The sequence below is a fragment of the Triturus cristatus genome, chromosome 6 (assembly GCF_964204655.1).
Source record: "Triturus cristatus chromosome 6, aTriCri1.1, whole genome shotgun sequence".
In the NCBI taxonomy this organism is placed as follows: domain Eukaryota; kingdom Metazoa; phylum Chordata; class Amphibia; order Caudata; family Salamandridae; genus Triturus; species Triturus cristatus.
The window spans coordinates 243,991,198-244,009,638 of record NC_140589.1 but is presented as its reverse complement, the minus strand read 5'-3'; the positions used below and the strand labels follow the sequence as shown (position 1 = coordinate 244,009,638).

The 18,441-nt window shown below is 46.0% G+C and overlaps 1 protein-coding gene across 2 annotated transcripts in view; it reads left to right on the top strand.

The window, feature by feature from the left end:
- KLHL29 (kelch like family member 29) overlaps window positions 1-18,441 on the top strand; it is a 1,101,789-nt gene that overhangs the window by 430,958 nt on the left and 652,390 nt on the right. The window lies entirely within an intron of this gene.

Here is an 18,441-nt window from a genome sequence, read left to right as displayed (position 1 = left end):
GGACTACCACAGAAGTGTGTTCTGACTTCATCAGTGTCCTAGGTTTATTCATAAGGTTAATAACCTTATTTTCTTCCAGGTTGTCTTCTGATAACATGTCCATACCAAATGAATTGGTCACATGTTGGAATTTATTTTGTTTTCTGATTGGGTATATTGGACACGCTGTTTATTTTTTTACTTATTTTTGTCTAGTGGTAATATTTTAGATGGATTTTGTTCACCGCGTGTTAATTGCAGGTTTAAATCCATCAGAATTTTTCATTTTTACTAATTAGGTAACCAGTGCTTTAACAACTATCTAAGTACATAGGAGAATCATGATAGTTTATGACTTGGCCACCTATTTTGTAAGGCGTTCATTCACGCGAAAGGACTTTCTTAGTGCTACGACATGTTGTTGAAATGCCCAACTCAATGGTCTAAAGTGTTGACCTCAAAAAGATGAAGGACTGAGTAGACTTGTCAAAAAGTAGGACCCTTCAAACCTAGCCGTGTTGTTAGTCTGCCGCAGACAAAATGTAAATTTTCGTGACCAAAATAAATGTACGTATTTATTTTTTCTATTCCCACAGTTGTGCCATTTGACTCGTTATTTTTCCCAGTTTTCTAAATTTTGATGCAACTTCTGTGTGTTTATTCGTTCACCTGTATTGCTTATCAGAATAGTTGGCGCTTGAACACCTCAAGCATCCTCCTGTGAGTGTATCTTGAGTTCGGCTCAGTCTAGCTCAAGAAAAATAGATCATTTTCAAGAGATTTGTTTGTGGTTCGGTGAGAACTCTTTGTCTATAAAAAGTAGTCAAATAGTGCTTAATTTGTAAAAAAATAAGTAAGTGTCAGGCCCTTGTCAGGGGGCCTCTGCTGCTTGGACCACCCATTGCCCTGCCAGCACTGTCAATGACAGTACCAACAGAACTACTAACCATCACATCCTCCACGTGTGACAATTCAGAATATTCCAGGCCCCCAAAGCTATAAGTACGGCTTGGGTGACAGGTTTTAGTCATTTTAATGTGCATTGAACTAATAAACAACTACTGTTGTGCTCGTCTCTAAATTAAAATAAAACAGTGCCACCATGTGGCAGGCTGTCATAAGTGCCGGTGGTGACAATTAGGTGTCAGTGCTGAGCACCGGAAACCACCGGCTCAAATTGAGCACTGGTCTCCCAATATTGTTTTCCCAGTGTCCATCCCATGGTTGAAATATGGGAAAAAAAGCTTGATAATTGTTTGTAAAAGTTAGTGTGAGATGCTCGGGTCTCGTTGAAATATATGCAAGCATTTCACATACAATTTGCTCTTTCCAAGAACTGCAAGGAAAGCAATCTGGTGGGTTTAACAAAATTATGATCTGAATTTTGTATGCAACGCGTAGCAATGTACTAGATGTCTTTTTAAAACCGTCACAAATTGGAATTTTAGAGATGACTGCATTCTTGCTCAAGCATTAAATTTAATTATTTTCTGAATGAGATGGAAAGTGCTACGGTGATATTCACGGTATTAGTCTAATTCCTTCCACAGATAAACAGAATTAAAGCTGTATTGTGCCCTATAGATAATGCAGGTGTGAGGTAATTGATATGCTATATTTAAAACCTGTGCAGTGTGTTTACTTTGTGCTTTAATCATAGATCCGTAAACAAGTAAATGGACTGTGGATACCGGAATGATGGGAACACATTGGCTTGCATGTCCCTTCTTTAAATATAAGTTGGTGTTTCCGGCGAGTAGCTTCAACGATACGGGATTCACTTAAAAGTGCTCAGCAGCCAATTTGTCCCCAGTGTCCCTTATGTCTATGAAGATTCCTGTATAAAAGTTCTTCCATCCATTATTCATCTAACTTATTATAAGCACTGGTTATTCTGATTTCAGAGGTCACACTCCACAGCCTCCAGTGGTAGCCACCAAAAACACCTAAAACTGTCCAGAGCCGGATTGGACGTAGCGGGCACTGGACGTTTTCCCAGTGGGTCGCCAGGGTCAGGGACGGTTTTGGGCCCCTGGGGGCCGTTTTTGTTACCGGGGCCGGCAATATCAGCCCTCTGTAACAAAATCGTACGAAACCGGCCCAAGCAGGGGGGCCGGCCGAGCAGTTTGCCAGGGACGGTTTTGGTTCCCAGTCCGGCCCTAAACCTTCATTTATTTGGATCTATTATGTGGTTTAAAAATGGTAATTAAGGCTCTCAGTTTTCTGCTTTTACTGATTTTCACAGATAAATACTGAAAGAAAACCATCTGTTTCCCTGTCTGTATTTATTTTTAATGTGGATAACAAGGGAAATTAGGTTATTTTTTGATTGATTCAGTATGTTGTTAGTCATTCCTGCCAGGCAAATAGCTGTGGGGATGGAGAGGTAACGGAGTTAGCAAAGAGGGAATGTTTCCTTCTAAGACTAAAACATATGTAAATATGTACAAGCTTGATACTTAGATGTGCACATTTTTCATATAATTGCATTGATTTTTCATTTGTGGGTATTCATGTCCTTGAGACCTGTCCGGCAATCAAGTATTAGTGTACATTTACCAGATAAATAAGTGTGGCAGTATACTAGTGTCGACGTGTGGGTATTGCGGGCCGGAAAGTCAGACGAGGAGGCCAGATATAGTGGGCTATAGTGTTGTTTTATTGAACAGAAGTTCTGTTTACACGGGTGGAGGGTTTAGAGGTAGGTGTGGAAGAATCCCTCGTCGCGGTCGTCGGGGTCGGGTCGTCGGAGTCGGTACTTCAGGGACGTCTCCGTTCTTGGTTGCAACCGGCGACAGTAGACAGGGCGGGTGCTCCTCGGAGGACCGGAAGAGAAAGAAAGAGGAGCCGTTAGTCCTGCTGGGACTCAGATGAAGACGCTGGCCCCGTTACCAAAAGGTGAAGAGGAGAAAGCAGACTGTGTGGGAAAAGGGGTAAGAAGGGGAAAGGCAAGGGGTTGGTACAGGAAGAGTGCTCGGAAAGGTTCGTGAGACCAAGCTATGTACACGGTGTAGGGTGCTGTACACAATTTACAAGGTGGCGGGACGGGATGGTGAAGAGAGAGAGACGTTCTATACAAGGGAAGATTACGTATGTACATAGAGTACTTTAACAGACTGAGGGTATGGTGGAAGGTACTCACGCGCTCCGCCGTAACTCTCCTCCGAGTTACGGCCGCTCTTCAGCTTCCTCCGTGGGACTCCACCAGTCTTCCGACCACTCCTCGAGTTCTCCGCTTCCGTCTTCGTTCTCCCCGTTATCGCCAGCCGAGAGTTCCTGCCACGATCTTTCGACGACTCCAGTCTCTTCGGATCCGCCTTTTCTGTGGGCGTCTGGTTGTAGGTAGGCGGGACTTCCGGGGCACCGGGCGACGACTCCCGCTCCATCGTCACTCCTGATTGGACCCTGAAAGAGAGAGAGAGGGGTGGGGACTCCGTTGTCACGGACGCTTTGGAGATCCTTCGGATTTGTGAGTCTTGGAAGGGATAGCTCTGGAGAGGAGGTAGTCCGGGTGGTGGGCGTGAGGGATTGGGGACCGGGGGAAAGGATCCGTCACAACTAGTTTCAGCTTAATGTTTCAAACCTCCAAATTAAATTTGGCTTAATATAGGTAAAGTTAGCAAAAAATATATATGAATCAATACAGGCTGAAATGGGAATACAATACATACCATAAAGCTGGGAGGCCAAATTATAATAGAGTGGGATGCCTGTAAGGTATTAATGGATCCAGAAAACAGATACAAATATTTTTAAAAGGTATTAATGGATACAAATGTGTTTCTCAATTCCGTGTCACTGGCTCTATCCTCCTTTGACTTAAATTTCAGCACCGTGGAATGGATCCTACCCGTCTGTCTCTTTAGACACATCAAATGTACTATGATGCAGCATTTCAACACAAGGGTGCATGTAGAAGCACTAGTTTCCTTCTGCTGAAACCACCTAAATTTGCTAAAAAGAAAACTTATAACCGAACAGTCTCAGGCATGGCCCTGAGAAATCAGAACACCCTTCCCCGAGAAATCTAAATTAATTTCTCACATGCCTCATTCAAGAAAGAATTCAAAATGAATCCGATGAACAAATCCATGACGATGAACGGTTAAACTATATTCCAGAACATGATCTATCCCTTGCCTGCACGCATGCTTGCTTCTCGCAAACTGTACTCTTACTCTGTTCTACTGGTTGCTGTCCACCTGGACCCTGTGGTCTGCTTTCCAAAAGAGATATCCACACCTTGTCTATGTTTGATGATGATGTTATTTTTATGCATGTCTCCTTGATCATTGTAAAGGGCTCTGATACCCGCAAGGATCATGTTTGCGCTATATAAAACTTTATAAATGAAAATAAATATATAAGTTGGAAAGTAAAATGGCAGCCTTACCCAAAGGTTCCCAGTTTCTGATTGTTGGTGTAAATAGGCCTGTGTAAACTTGTCTAAAATTGTTCTGCAAGTATTTGTGATATTCCATGAGAGAGTAGGTAGACTTGTGAATAATTGATCATAGGCCAACCTTGGCTGATGATTCTTGCTGACTGGCATTTGAGCCTCAAAGTTTGCCTGCATTTTCTCTATCAAATGAGCCTTCATGGCAGAGCTGTTCTACATAAAGCAGTTCTTCACTTTTTCTTATTTTAGCTTTCTGTGGAAGACCGATCCCCTTCAAGTACCAGCACCCTGTGGTTTTCTGGATATTATAGCCCCGTGCAGTCTCCTTAGTATCCCTCAAATGATGGGCCTTTGCAGTAAACAAAGAAAACAAATTGTGCTGCCTATTTGCATCGGACATTTACTTGTCTAACTTTGACTAACATGTGTAAACATGTATATGTTTATTTTATGTCTGGTTCAAAAAGCATTAACCAAAGGAAATGATGGACGGAGTGTTGAACATAGCAAGCACTCACCCCCAGTCAACTGATCTGGGTTTAATCCATCACCGTTCTTCAGCCCACTCTGCCACCCCAGTTTAGACATGGCCATATGCAAATCAGTCTGACCCTGTGCCTCATGGGAACAGTCCAGCCCGAACTGCCAAGCCATGTCTTCCCTGGACCGGAAACAAGCTTCCTAGGACCGGTTTCTGGCATTTCAGCCGTCTTCAGCCAGGCTTGCTTGAGTCCAGTGGCAAAGTGAGCAAGGGACTCACGTCTGAGCATACCCTGCCAACTTATGGCGAACAAAGCAAAACCAAAGGGGGAATATCTTTTGATGTAGCCCCAGCACTCTGATACTGGAACATACCAATGACCGTATTGAGTGATGCTAAGCTGAAATATGCTTTGGGACCAAAGTACGAATGCATTTCTCCATAAAAATAAACTGGGTAAAAGCCATCTGATACCGGAGCATACCAACAACTCCACTTACTGAATGATGCTAAGATGTAACATTCTTGATCCCGTGAGGACATTTTATGATGTAACTCCAACTATCTCATACCCAAGTATACCAACAACTCCATGTGCACAGTACTGAGTGATGCTGAGCTGTAACACTCTTGGAGCTAGGAGGGACATTTTATGATGTAACCCCAGCTAACTGATACCGGAGTAAACCAATGACTCCACTTGCACATAACTGAGTGATGCTGAGGGGTAACACTCTTGGTCCTATGCAGAGGCGGCTCTTCCGCAATGACGGATCAGCGTAGCCCCACTGCCTGGCTCAGAGCCAGCAAATGTAAAATAAAAGGATGTTCTTGTATCCTTTTATTTGACATTTTCCGGCTCTTAGCCAGCGGTGTTGGGAGGGGTGGGGACGGTGCATGGGAGGGGGGAGGAGGAGTACCTGTGCACTCCTATCCCTAGGTGCTCATGTGTGTTTGGCCGGCCGTCTCAGGTGTACCAAAACACACATGCGCACTTTGGTTTTCCCCAGCCCAGCTGCATTGAGCAGCCGGGCTTGAGAAACCCCACAGAATCCCTGGTCTACGCAGGGTGTCTTTCCGCCTGCTCCGACCAATCCCCGCGCTGCTGTGTAGGGATTGGTCCCTGGGGCTACTGCAACCCAGGAAGAGGAGGAGATGCTGCGCGACGAGACGCAACGCTGGAGGCGGCTGGCGGTAAAATGTATGTTGATTTTTTTTTTTTTTTCTTTCTAATATTGTCTCTTCCCCCCCCCCCTGCGCGAAGCCTCCTGCGTGACCCCACCTGCCTCAGCACCCTTTATGTTGGCCGCCACTGGTCCTAGGAGCGGGACATTTATGATCTAACTCCAGCTGATACCCGAGCATACCAATGAGTCCACTTGCACAGAACTGAGTGATGCAGAGCATTAACACTGACAGTCCAATGAGTTAACATATTTTGTTTGAACTCCAGCTGTCTAACCTCCACTTACCCACTACAGCATCATGGTAAATTGTGCATTGAAATGTGACCACACAACCACTTCCTCTCCTGTGCTGTTGGAAGAGAGAGCAACTGCACTAATTTGAGTTCCTGAAAGCAAATCCAAATTTTCAACAGCATAATGTACTCCTTTCATTCTTAGAATGGAATGGTAAGTGCCCTTCTTTTCAGCGCTGAGTGAGGCCTATAATTAGCAGGAGGCAGTGAAAGGAAAACTTAATAGAACCTTTTACCAAACCACGGGAGCGTGCGTAAAACACTACGACATGGATCCGTGGCACTTTTAAATATTTTAAACATTGCCTCGCATCATCCTCCTAACTCCTAAGTGGATGGTGGGGACTTAACTCTTAAGTGCACGAGTGTGCACCTGCTGCTTTCCCTGGCAGATTTCGACCCTAATGTGTTATTTAAACTGGCCATGTTTAATCTTGTCTCCACTTTCAAATGCATCTGACACAGCCGTGCACAAGGGCAGAGAAAGGAAGTACCCCATCGATGATACAGTGTCATACCCCGTGAGTCATGGGCCCTAGTACAAGGAAGGAAATGGGCCCCTGGCAGGTTTTTGAACTGTGAGATACAGCACTGTTCAGGGGGCCCTTCAAACCCCTGGGCCCCAGTGCTTGAGCACGGACTGCACCAAAGGAAGCTACCCCCCTGCACTGTTCCCAGAGTGGATGTATATGAACGCATCTCACTTATACGGAAAACAATAGTGGCTTTTTAATATAGGGCTTGCTAGCACTTTTTGTGCACCTAGTAAGCACCCTAAATTGCAGTTCCTCAAATTACAAAACGCAAAGACTTATTTTCTCAAACTTGGCTGAGTTTGCTCCATGTTTCTGACCTGCAGGTTAGACTCCGTTCTCATCAGCGATTAATGAACCTGTTTTCATTACCCATTGCTGTGACGGGAGAAACATCCTTGAATTAGTGAGCTGTAGACGTGATCGGCCTCCTGAAAGAGGTGCCCTTGAAGCCTCGAGCCTTGGGCGAACCAAGCTTTCATGATCTCTTCTACCAGACCTTCACGTTATGACGTCATGTTCTGAGCACTAAAGACAAAGCATTAACCTTTGATGCAAAACAGGGGGGAGAACAAGATACCCATCTAGTTGCTGTATTATACAGATAAACCACAAAACCTGGGATCAATCTTGGCTTCCCCGCTTGACCAAATTGTGTGATTGAAGGCAAAACCTTCTTCACCGAACCTTCTTTTTCTTCATTAATCCGTAAGAGAGCACCTTCTGCTACAGGAGCTCAGGATGTGCGCAGTACTGCAGGCTCTTGTGTTTATTAATGCTGCCCCCGTAGGCAGGGGCCGCTCCTCCGCTAAGACTGACGAGCACCGCCCCGCATGGTGTTATCATTTAATGTTCCACTATTCTCTGGTGCTGTAAAGATACAGGGTGGGCGGGGCTGTGCCAGCCGCAAAGCAGGGGGAGGAGTGGCGGTACACTCCAACTGCGCATGACGGTTTGGCCGGCTGTCTTGCCCCGGCCAAACAGTCATGTGCACTTTGATTGTTCCCCACCAGGCTGCATTACACAGCCTGGTGGGGAACATGCCCAGCTCCCCTCTGAGTGCCAATTCATGGCACTCAGACCAATCACAATGCTGCATTGTGATTGGCTATGGGGAGCCTGGGTGCTTCCTGTTCCTGCACAACTAGTGGAAGAAGAGGACGGAGGAGAGCCAGCCACTGGGAAGATAAGTTAGTTTTTCTTTTTCGTTAGTTTTTTTCTCCCCTTTGTACCACTACTCCCCAGTTGCAGCCTGTTGCAATTAAAGAAAGCCAGGTAGTCCATAAGATGTGGTCCAAGATCTTAGCTTTATTCTTTAGATAGGATCCACAACAAGCTCAGATTAGGCCTTGATTAATATCCATTGATGCCCCACCAGGAGCAGCCTCCCTGCTGCTCAGCCCATCTCCAACTGATCTTTGCTTCCACTCAAACACACTCAACATTCCGATGACATCACATAGACTGAGCAGCAAGGCAAGGACAGCAACAGAGAGTAGATGCATTATAAACTTCCTAGATTACAACACATCCCCCCCTCATCAAATTAGTGAAAATATGAACATGCAAAAACAATGTACTTTTGTGCAAATTGTAAAGATAGTAGAATGCAAAAACAAAGTACATTATGCAACGAGGCCAAATAAACAAACTGTGCGAAGATAGAAAAACACACATCCCAAAAACCAATGAGCTTCAAGTAAAAACTTGAAAAGGGTAACATTGCATCCCCTGACAAATGATAAAAAGATAAACAATTTCTACGCGTGCGCTCCCATGACGCACAGACCAACCATTCTCACCAAGTAACCTATTAAAGGGTACAACCAGACATACGTCTGAGAAGGCTCACATTAGGAGTCTTCTAACGTGCATACTGATAACACGCAGACCAACACCTCACACGAGGTACCACTAACCCAAAGGTATAACCAGACAGAAAAGTCTGAGAAGCCTTGACAAAGGTCTTCTAATGTGCGCACCCACCACGCACAGGCCAACACTTCACACAAGTAACCAACACTCATGGGTAAAACCAGACAGGTAAGTCCGAGAAGCCTTAGTAAGGATCTTCTTACGTGCGCACCCATAACACACAGACCGACACCTCACACGAGGCAACCACCAACTCCTGGGTAATACCAGACAGGTAAGTCTGAGACGACTTAAACAAAGGTCTTCTTACGTGCGCACCCATAACGCACAGACCGACACCCCACACAAGGTAACCGCCAAATCATGGGTTAAACCAGACAGATAAGCCTGAGAAGCCTAAAACATAAAGAGACTTCTAACGTGCGTACTGATACACACAGACCAACACCTCGCACAAAGCAAAGTTTTATGAAAACATACACTAACAAAACCAAAGACACAATACTCTTTCTCTCCCTCTTATTCATATAAAGACAACCTAAGACACTACACGACTCCCGTGAGAGAAACAGGGTGTTAGACCTATTAAACCCAGAACAAAGAACAGCGACAGGACTAGGGATAAAATATACTCCCCCTACTGCATGCTTTTGAGACACCACAGAACTCACCCTATTTGCATAACAAGGTGCAAAAATAGGAATTTGTGAACAGGGTTCAAACACACTAAAAAGAAAATCTATACATCCATCCCAAACATGTTGACCGAGACAGAAACAAACTAAGGCTCAAAACTCCACCCAACAATTACCCTGTAAATCCACAACTTGAGCAACCGCCCACGAACAGTGACCACCCCACAAACGGTAATCTAGTAATAAAAAGGAAGTCTCTTGCGCCGGTGAGCGATCACCCACCCAAATTCACTGTCCCATAGCCCTTCCGCCATACCAGTTCTTCACATCCAACTCTGCACCGGAAAGCAACCAGAGCGATCGACTTCACACAAGAAAACAGGAGGATCCTTGATAGTTCAACAGAATCTCCAAACACTCCAAAGGATTCAAGGTTGGCAAAAACGTGTTGACAGGAAATGCGCTGACGAAAGACCTGACGTGGTTGGCAAAGCGGAAGAAATACACAATCATCCGCCAACTCTAAAATGGCAGCACGTAGCGTGAGCTAAACGTATACCAGCGTCACAAACACCTCAGACGTCATCACACTGTTCAGGAACTCCAAGCAACTCTACACTAAGGTAAGATATGTGCGCGCTCAGGTGAAGACTGTTACGGTGTTTTTTTTTTTAACTAAAGCGCACAGGAACGGTCGCAGGCAAATTCAGCAGCAGCAAACTCTTAAGTCCACTCTGTTTGCAATCATATCGCAAAGACTCTGAGGCTCGATCTCTGCCCCCGATCATCCAACGTGACAGTCCGATCACACCGTCCAATAAATACACGGCAGACTTAAGAATTACACTTTGCCGGTTAAAAACACACGCACCATCCAAGACTTGTGCCACATGTTATCCGATAGTCTCGTCGCGTTGGGGCCAAGCGTAGCTCGACAAACACAAATGTCACAAACACTGGGGCTCGAAAAATACCCCCGAACACCTCACTTCACAAGGGACAGTTCGCAGAACTTGAAAGCACCAAGACAGCGGTGGTTCCAGATCCAAATCGGCTAACTGCTTAGGGTCAGCTTCTCCAGCACACTCTACAGGGAGACAGTGGAGGAAAGTCTTAAACAAACTGGCACTTACTGGTTGGGGCGACCGATGAAATGGTCACTGGTGGGGCATTTAGGGTGCCAGGTTTGTCCACAGGTTGTAGTTTCTTCAGTTTCTCCAATTTAAACAGTCCAAGCTTCATTAAAGTTGCACGCAGGTTCGTAAAAATTGATTCCTTCACTTTTAAAAGTCCAATCAGCACGCAGGTTCTTCTAACTCGTCGCCAGTGTTGCAATTAAAGAAAGCCAGGTAGTCCATAAGATGTGGTCCAAGATCTTAGCTTTATTCTTTAGATAGGATCCACAACAAGCTCAGATTAGGCCTTGATTAATATCCATTGATGCCCCACCAGGAGCAGCCTCCCTGCTGCTCAGCCCATCTCCAACTGATCTTTGCTTCCACTCAAACACACTCAACATTCCGATGACATCACACAGACTGAGCAGCAAGGCAAGGACAGCAACAGAGAGTAGATGCATTATAAACTTCCTAGATTACAACACAGCCACTACTGCCTGTAGGATGCGCATAAGAACTGGCTTGTCTCTTAGCTCTGTAGTGGCATTATTGTGGGAAATGGACGTTTTGAAGTTCGTGATTAAAAACTATCACTTTTAACAACAGCCGATCAATGCAGTGATATAATCTGATTCTGATGTATTAAGTTGAAACGCTTCTGCATGGCAAAGACAAACTTTTTTGAAGGTAGAACAGACTTTATAAAAGTTTTACATGATGATTTCTTGCATTCTTTACATGCCAAACATTTTCATGGCCCAGCTCGTTCATGGACTCTTAGAGCCAAACCAGACCTTTGACTCTGCTCGTCCTATTAATTTGTTGGCTCATCCATCTCCATGGGAGCTATATTGTGAGAAGGAAGATACGTTCCATGCAGCCCTTTGATGTATAATGTGTTTCGATGATACAATTCACACAACAAAGAAGCACGCATTATTCTGGGATATTTTGCACCATAATATACAATGAGGCGGAGGAGCATGCCTGGCAGTAGCCCATTAAGAGTATGTTGGGTACGCTATTAATGACACAATGCATATGTCAGCCTGGGAACGGGCGCATTGATAGTTACGCAGCCTTGGTGGATTTGCACCTCAATTGAAGCAGGAATGATGCTTCATAGTTTTTGGGATGCCCGCATTCCACGAATGCAAGAACTGTTTGGATCAGAGCTCCAGAACATGCCGCAAAGTTACCCATCTTTACACCCAGAAGAGCAGTGAAATAGAAATATCTTTTTATTGAAGATATCATAAACATTTCACTCCCAGTATATAGTGCTGTGGAGAAGAGCGCTATTTTTCAGAGCTGAAATCCAATGCCTTGCACTCAGCTGCGGCTCCTCCGCAACGGCGGAGGAGCGTTGCCCCACTGGCTGAGAGTCAGCAGCTGAAAAATAAAAATATATTTTATTATTGTTTTATTTTTCAGCTGCTGACAGGGTCAGCGTGTGCAGGAAAGGTCGGGCCGGGCCATGGGAGGAGGAGTGGTAGGTGCACATTTAAGTGCACATGTCGGTTTGTTCGGCTGTCTTAGGCCAGCCAAACTGACATGCGCACTTGGGTTTCTCCAACCCAGCTGTTTTGCACAGCAGGATCGGAGAAACAGCACAGACTCCCTGTGCCTGAGCGAGTGTTAATCCAGTTCGCTCAGGACAATCCCCACACTGCTCTTCCATGCATGAGAGCAGCGCAGGGATTGGATGGGGAGTCCTGATGCTGTCCTAGGGACTGCTGGGACCAGAAACTGGAAGCAGAGTAGCACGAGGCAGCCTGCAGCACCAGGTTAGGGTTTTTTTTGTGTTTAATTATTAAACGACCCTGCTGCGCGCTCCCCACCTCACGTGCCCCCTACTCCGCCTCTACCCGCCCACCACTCTTTAGCTGTCTCGACTGCCACTGCTTGGACCCACTATCTTGCTATGCTAGTATTAGGAGCATGACTTAAAAGAATCTTTCCTCTTTAAAAAGTTTCTCTTTAAATGATGCTGACAGTCAATCACTTTACCACTCTTCTGGTAGCCCCTCAGCAGCAAACAGAGAGTTGTTGATGGGCTACGAGTAGGACAATGGTTCAAACCTATGACGTTATCAGAGTTGAAAGTGTATGTGATGTCACTGTTGTCCTTGAAAACATGGCGTGTGTTTACACCATAATTGAAATAGCTTACGGCCTCGATTGGTCTTGTACAAAACTGGAAATCAGAAATGCTCCTGTTTAATCTTTCACAACAGAAGTTATTGTGAAAAGAAAAAGCAAATCTATAATTGAGAATTTAATAAGTCCTTGGCAGTCGGTTAGCAGCTGCTTACTAACGCACTTATTGAAGCCTGACATTCTCTATCTGCCCGAAGTATTCAAGCCATTGTTTGATTGTCAACAATGACAGCCACTTGCAGTTCATTCTTCCGAGAGCAGAGGAATCTTAATTAGGGAATGATGCTGCCAATTGGTCACTGAAAACTAAATTGCTTAGAGATTGATACGTTAATTCCTCGAAGGCAAATGCTTCGAAAACAGCAAATTGCAAACAATTGAATTTGTCTTTTATAAAGTGACAATTTAGACGCATTATAATTGCAGAATAAATCAAGGCCTTCATTTCCCTCGCTTTATTGCATAGATTTAGGACTAAGTGCCCAGTGTAAAGAAGAGCCAGGCCTATGCATGGTGAGTTTACGCATGTAATTTATCTAGCTAATCCAGTCTCACCATACCATACCATACATCTCTGGAGAGTAAGGATATATGTGAAATATGACTTGTATATTTATTTCGGCCTTTTACTTCAGCTTCTAACTTTTTTCCATTTGAAATCTTAACATTTCCCACAATCCCATAAAAAATGTGATTGTTGTGTGGATTTTACCACACTTTCTACACCACATACGACCGGGCTGTCCAGGCATGCGTTTCGACATGCTGGGAAGTCTTGGGAAATGTTATTGAATGCTCGCAAAGTTATGACTTTGGTTTATCTGGCAATGTACATTGCATCTCCAAGACCATGCCCACAGAACCACTGCTCCTCTCCTGACAAAAATTAGGAAATAACCACATTTTGCGGAACGTTTGCAATCCTAAATTAGATTGCCACTCCTACCACTGTGAATCAATAAATTTCCAAGCAAAAGTGTGAACTTTTTGCATACTTAAATCTGATTTACATAAGAAAACTTGGGTAACGCAGGCATAAGAGGAGGTAAATCTGTTTCGCAGTGGAAACTTAGAAAATGCCCTCTGTACACAGGCTGTGTCATCTGTCTCTCACATCTTAGCACAGGCCCTTTTAGCTTGAATTTGTGGATTAGGAATAAGTCCAGCGCAAGTCAAATCCTTAAATTGGGATCTTAAATATCAAACCCCAATCTGTTTGGAAGTCAGAAGAAGGCATGTCCATGTCTGAATAAATCAGTTTTCAGGTACTTCCTGAAATGCTAGTTGTCAGTTCTTCCATCAGGCCTGACCTCAGAGCATTAAATTACTTGGTACCTGGGGCTTCCATGAACCAGCTGATTGATGGCCCTTTGAGGAAGTAGATGGGGAATTGAGGAGTGCAGGTTCCTGGTCAGCATTGTCAATCAATCCGTGGCTTATAGAGCGCGTTACTCACCTGAGAGGGTCTCAAGACGCTGGGGGGGGAGGGGGGAAGGGACAACTCCGGTCCAATAGCCAGGTCTTGAGGTCCTTCCTGAACGCGTGGAGGGTTGGGGAGCTTTTGATGCTGATTGGGAGCTCGTTCCAGGTTTTTTCTGCGATATAGGAGAAAGCACTTCCGCTGGCTCTGCTTCTGCGGATGTGGGAGATCTCTGCCAGGGCTAGGGTGGAGGAGCGGAGGTTTCTCTTGGGAACGTGAAAACATACTCGGTCATTGAGGTATTTGGGTCCGATGTTGTTGAGGGATTTGTAGGCGTGGGTGAGGAGCTTGAAAGTGACCCTCTTCTCAACGGGGAGCCAGTGGAGGCTTCGTAGCTGTTGGGTCATATGTTCGTGGTGCGGTGTTCCAAGGAGGAGCCTGGCTGCGGTGTTTTGGATGGTTTGGAGCTTGCGTAGGAGAGTTTTGTTGATTCCAGTGTAGAGGGCGTTGCCATAGTCCAGTCTGCTGGTAATGAGTGCGTGGGTGACGGTCTTTCTGCAGTCAGGGGGAATACATTTGAAGGTCTTACGGAGGATCCGGAGGCAGTTGAAACTGGTGGAGGCAATGGCGTTGATCTGGCGGTTCATGGAGAGGGAGGAGTCCAGGATGATGCCGAGGTTCCGAGCGTGGTCAGTCGGGATGGGCGGACTCCCGAGGGCGGAGGGCCACCAGGTGTTGTCCCAGGCGGAGGTGCAGGGCCCAAGGATGAGGACCTCTGTCTTTTCTGAGTTGAGCTTCAAACAGCTGTCCTTCATCCAGGCTGCTACGTTTCTCATACCTTCTTGGAAGCTGAGTCTGGTGATTTCTGGGTTCTTGGTGAGGGAGAGGATGAGTTGAGTGTAGTCGGCGTAGGATTCAATGCTAAGCCTGTGGTGTCTGACGATGGCGGCGAGGGGGACCATGTAGATGTTGAAGAGTATCGGGCTCAGTGAAGATCCTTGGGGTACTCCGCAGATGATGTCAGTGGGGTTGGAGAGGAAGGGGGGGGGTCTGATCCTCTGGGGTCTGCCAGAGAGGAAGGATTGGATCCAGTCCAGGGCGGATCCCTGTATTCCTGCGTTGTGGAGTCTAGCGGCTAGCGTGCGATGTGAGACGGTGTTGAAAGCTTCGGAGAGGTCTAGTAGGATGAGGGCCGCGGTGTGTCCCTGGTTAAGCAGCATGCGGATGTCGTCGGTGGCTGTGAGTAGGGCGGTCTCGGTGCTGTGGTTGCTGCAGAAGCCAGACTGGGAAGCATCTAGGATGCAGTTGGGGGGGAGGGGGTCAGGGGGGGATGGGGGGAGGGGGTCAGGGGGGGTGGGGGGGGAGGGGGTTGGTGGGGGAGGGGGTCAGGAGGGGGTGGGGGGGGAGGGGGTTGGGGGGGTGGGGTAGGGCTCCTCGGTGACCTTACTCCAGTTCCGCCGTGGTGGGCGTGGGGCGGTCTTGGATGTGGTGGTGGTGTTGAAAGTGAAATGGACGCAGTGGTGGTCCATCCAGGGGTGCTGGGTGGTGTGGCTGACGTGGATGTTAGAACTTCCTGCAAAGATGGGGTAGAGGGTGTGGCCCGCTCTGTGGGTGGGAGTGCTGACAAGCTGTTTCAGTCCTAGGTTGGCGAGGTTCTCGAGGAGTGTGGCAGAGTCGGGGTCCTGGCCGTTTTCAAGGTGGAAGTTGAGGTCCCCGAGCAGGATGTAGTTTGTGGAGGCGATGGCGTGGGGTGGGTGCGAGCTCGGCGATGGTGGTTACGGCTGTGTGCGGGGGCCAGGTGGTCTGTAGATGAGGGTGCTGCGTAGTGTGGTCCTGTGGTTGGTCTGGATCTGGAAGTGGAGGTGTTCAGTATTGGAGTGGGGGTCGCTTGTGCTGGATGTGGAGAGCCGGAGGGGGGCCTTGTGTGCGATGGCGATTCCTCCTCCCAGGTGGTGTGGGCGGTTTTTTCTCTGGATCTTGTAGCAGTCTGGGATTGCTGTGGCGATGTCGGGGGCAGAGGTGGTGTTGGTCCAAGTTTCCGTGAAAAGCGCAACGTTGGGCGAGAGGGTGTCGATCAGGTCCCAGATCTCTACTGTGTGTTGGTGTAGGGAGCGCACATTGAGAAGGATCCATGTCAGGGTTTTGGTGAGTTGTTCAGTGGGCGGCTCTTCGGCGGTAGTAGTTGTCTCGTTGGTGGTGAAAGATCTTCGGCAGTGTCCGCACGAGACCTGTCCCTGGGTAGTGTTGGGCGAGGCTCTTACGCAGTCTGTGTGGCACCTGGGGTTGAGTGCATGGAGGGTGGTTGAGTCGTAGTGATGGGGACCAGGAGAACCAGGGTTCCTGGCGCTGGTCGGGTCACAGACGGGCACAGACTGGTTTGCCTTAGGGGAGGGAGTTAGGAGTAGAGGTGGAGGCGGGAGTGGGGCTGGGTCAAGGTGCGAGGCTAGTGGAGAGCAGGAGCGGCGGAGCAGGAAGTGAGATGCGCTGAGGCGCTAACAGAAGCTGTAAAATACTGAGAGCAGTGAAACCGAACCCTTAACGCCCCAGAAATGATGTTCAGTAAAAACAGGACACTATACAGAATAAACACACAATCACCACAAAGTAACAGTTGTGAGAGGTAGGTCATGTACTGCAGTAGACTTTAAGGGCAATGCTGGTGACCCACACATGAAGGAATAATGCAGGAACAAAGGGGTGGGTCAGTGTGACTACTACACGTCAGGAGAGTGAACGCTATTCACCAGGTGTCAGAGTATGTACAGTCACTGGCAAAGGATATGGCGATTGACCTGCCAGCAAAAGCTTATTTTTTTTTTTGCAGTTTTTATATATCTCAAACTCTATCTGAAGGTATTGGAGCACTTTACATGAGCACCAATTACATTACAAAACGACACATTCATTTTTTGGTAGGCACAGGGAGATTGAGTGATTTACACAGGATGTTGAGCCGACACCAAGGCTCTAGCTGTTACGCCACATCAAGTAGGACACAGCTTCCCAGTTCATTTCCTTGATTACTTTCCCTATTCTTTTACTTTGCAATTTTAGAGCCTCCTAGAGGCAACATTGAAACAGTTAACAGCTTGTATGTCTGTATAAAGTTTGCCACCACGCTTTTGCAGCTCTAAGGTTCCATGTGGAATTAACCATTGGCTATTGCAATCGGAGTTCATGACACCAAACTTAGAAGAACTAAGTCAAACCATCTGGATCGATACCCATGGCATTTGTTTTGCTTACACATTGTGGCTTTAGCTTCATTAACGAATATCTTTATAAAACAAGCCAATAATGTGAAGGTAAGTCACCGACAAAGCGGGCAGCACTCCAGGAATGATAACGGATCTTTTTTTTCCTTTTTAGGTCTTGCATTAGCCAAGAACTTTTAATTTTACCAAAAATATATATAAAAATAAGATACTTGTAGGGTCTTACAGTCAGCTGTCTTCATACATTGGTCTTCTATACTGTCATTCAAATTTTGCTTCTGCCCACGAATGCATAAAAATGGGGCTAATGGGTCAGCCCACCTCAGCCATTGGTTCTTTTCTGAGGGACTAAATTCTGCTGAAGCACAATGTTGTCACCCACACAAAGTATTCTTTAGTGCGAGTGAAATGTGGGCAATTATCCTATTTTCACAAAAACTTTTATATATAAAATATATATATATATATATATATATATATATATATATATATATATATATATATATATATATATATATATATATATATATATATATATTAACATTCGATGGCTCAGCAGCTCCTCAGCACTGCTACCAACCCTGCTGTTGCAGTGAGCATGCACATGGGTAGTCATCTTTGACTGGGCTGACAACCCATTCAAAGATGCCTGTCTGTGCTTGTGCATACACACGAGTGGATATATTTGAAAGTTTTTGCAAAACTTAATTACACAAACATTCTAAGGGTGCCACCAGTGTGTGTATTTATAGATTGCTATATTTAAAAGTGCTTGTAAAACAGGTTTACAAATCTATTAAAAGCAACAAACATCAGCAAGGGCTATAGGCTAGCAGCCAACACCTTTTGGCTTTGTCAATGCGTAGTTGGTATGTATTTTCGACCTTGCAGCTGTTACTCAAATAGGCATGGGATAAGCAGAATTTGAGCAATATGAGAAATTTTGGTTAATCCTCCCAGCAAAGAAGAGAACTTGTTATTCGTCTGCCAGAAGCCCTGGTGAAACATGCTCCCCACAAGGCTATGAAAGACACCTACATGTGCTCCGAGGGTACCACTCCCATGTGCCAACGTGTACTCTGGCATAGGCCTGTAGCCAATACCATATGTCCATGTGCTATTTAAGTTTCTGTTTTAAAGTTTGTA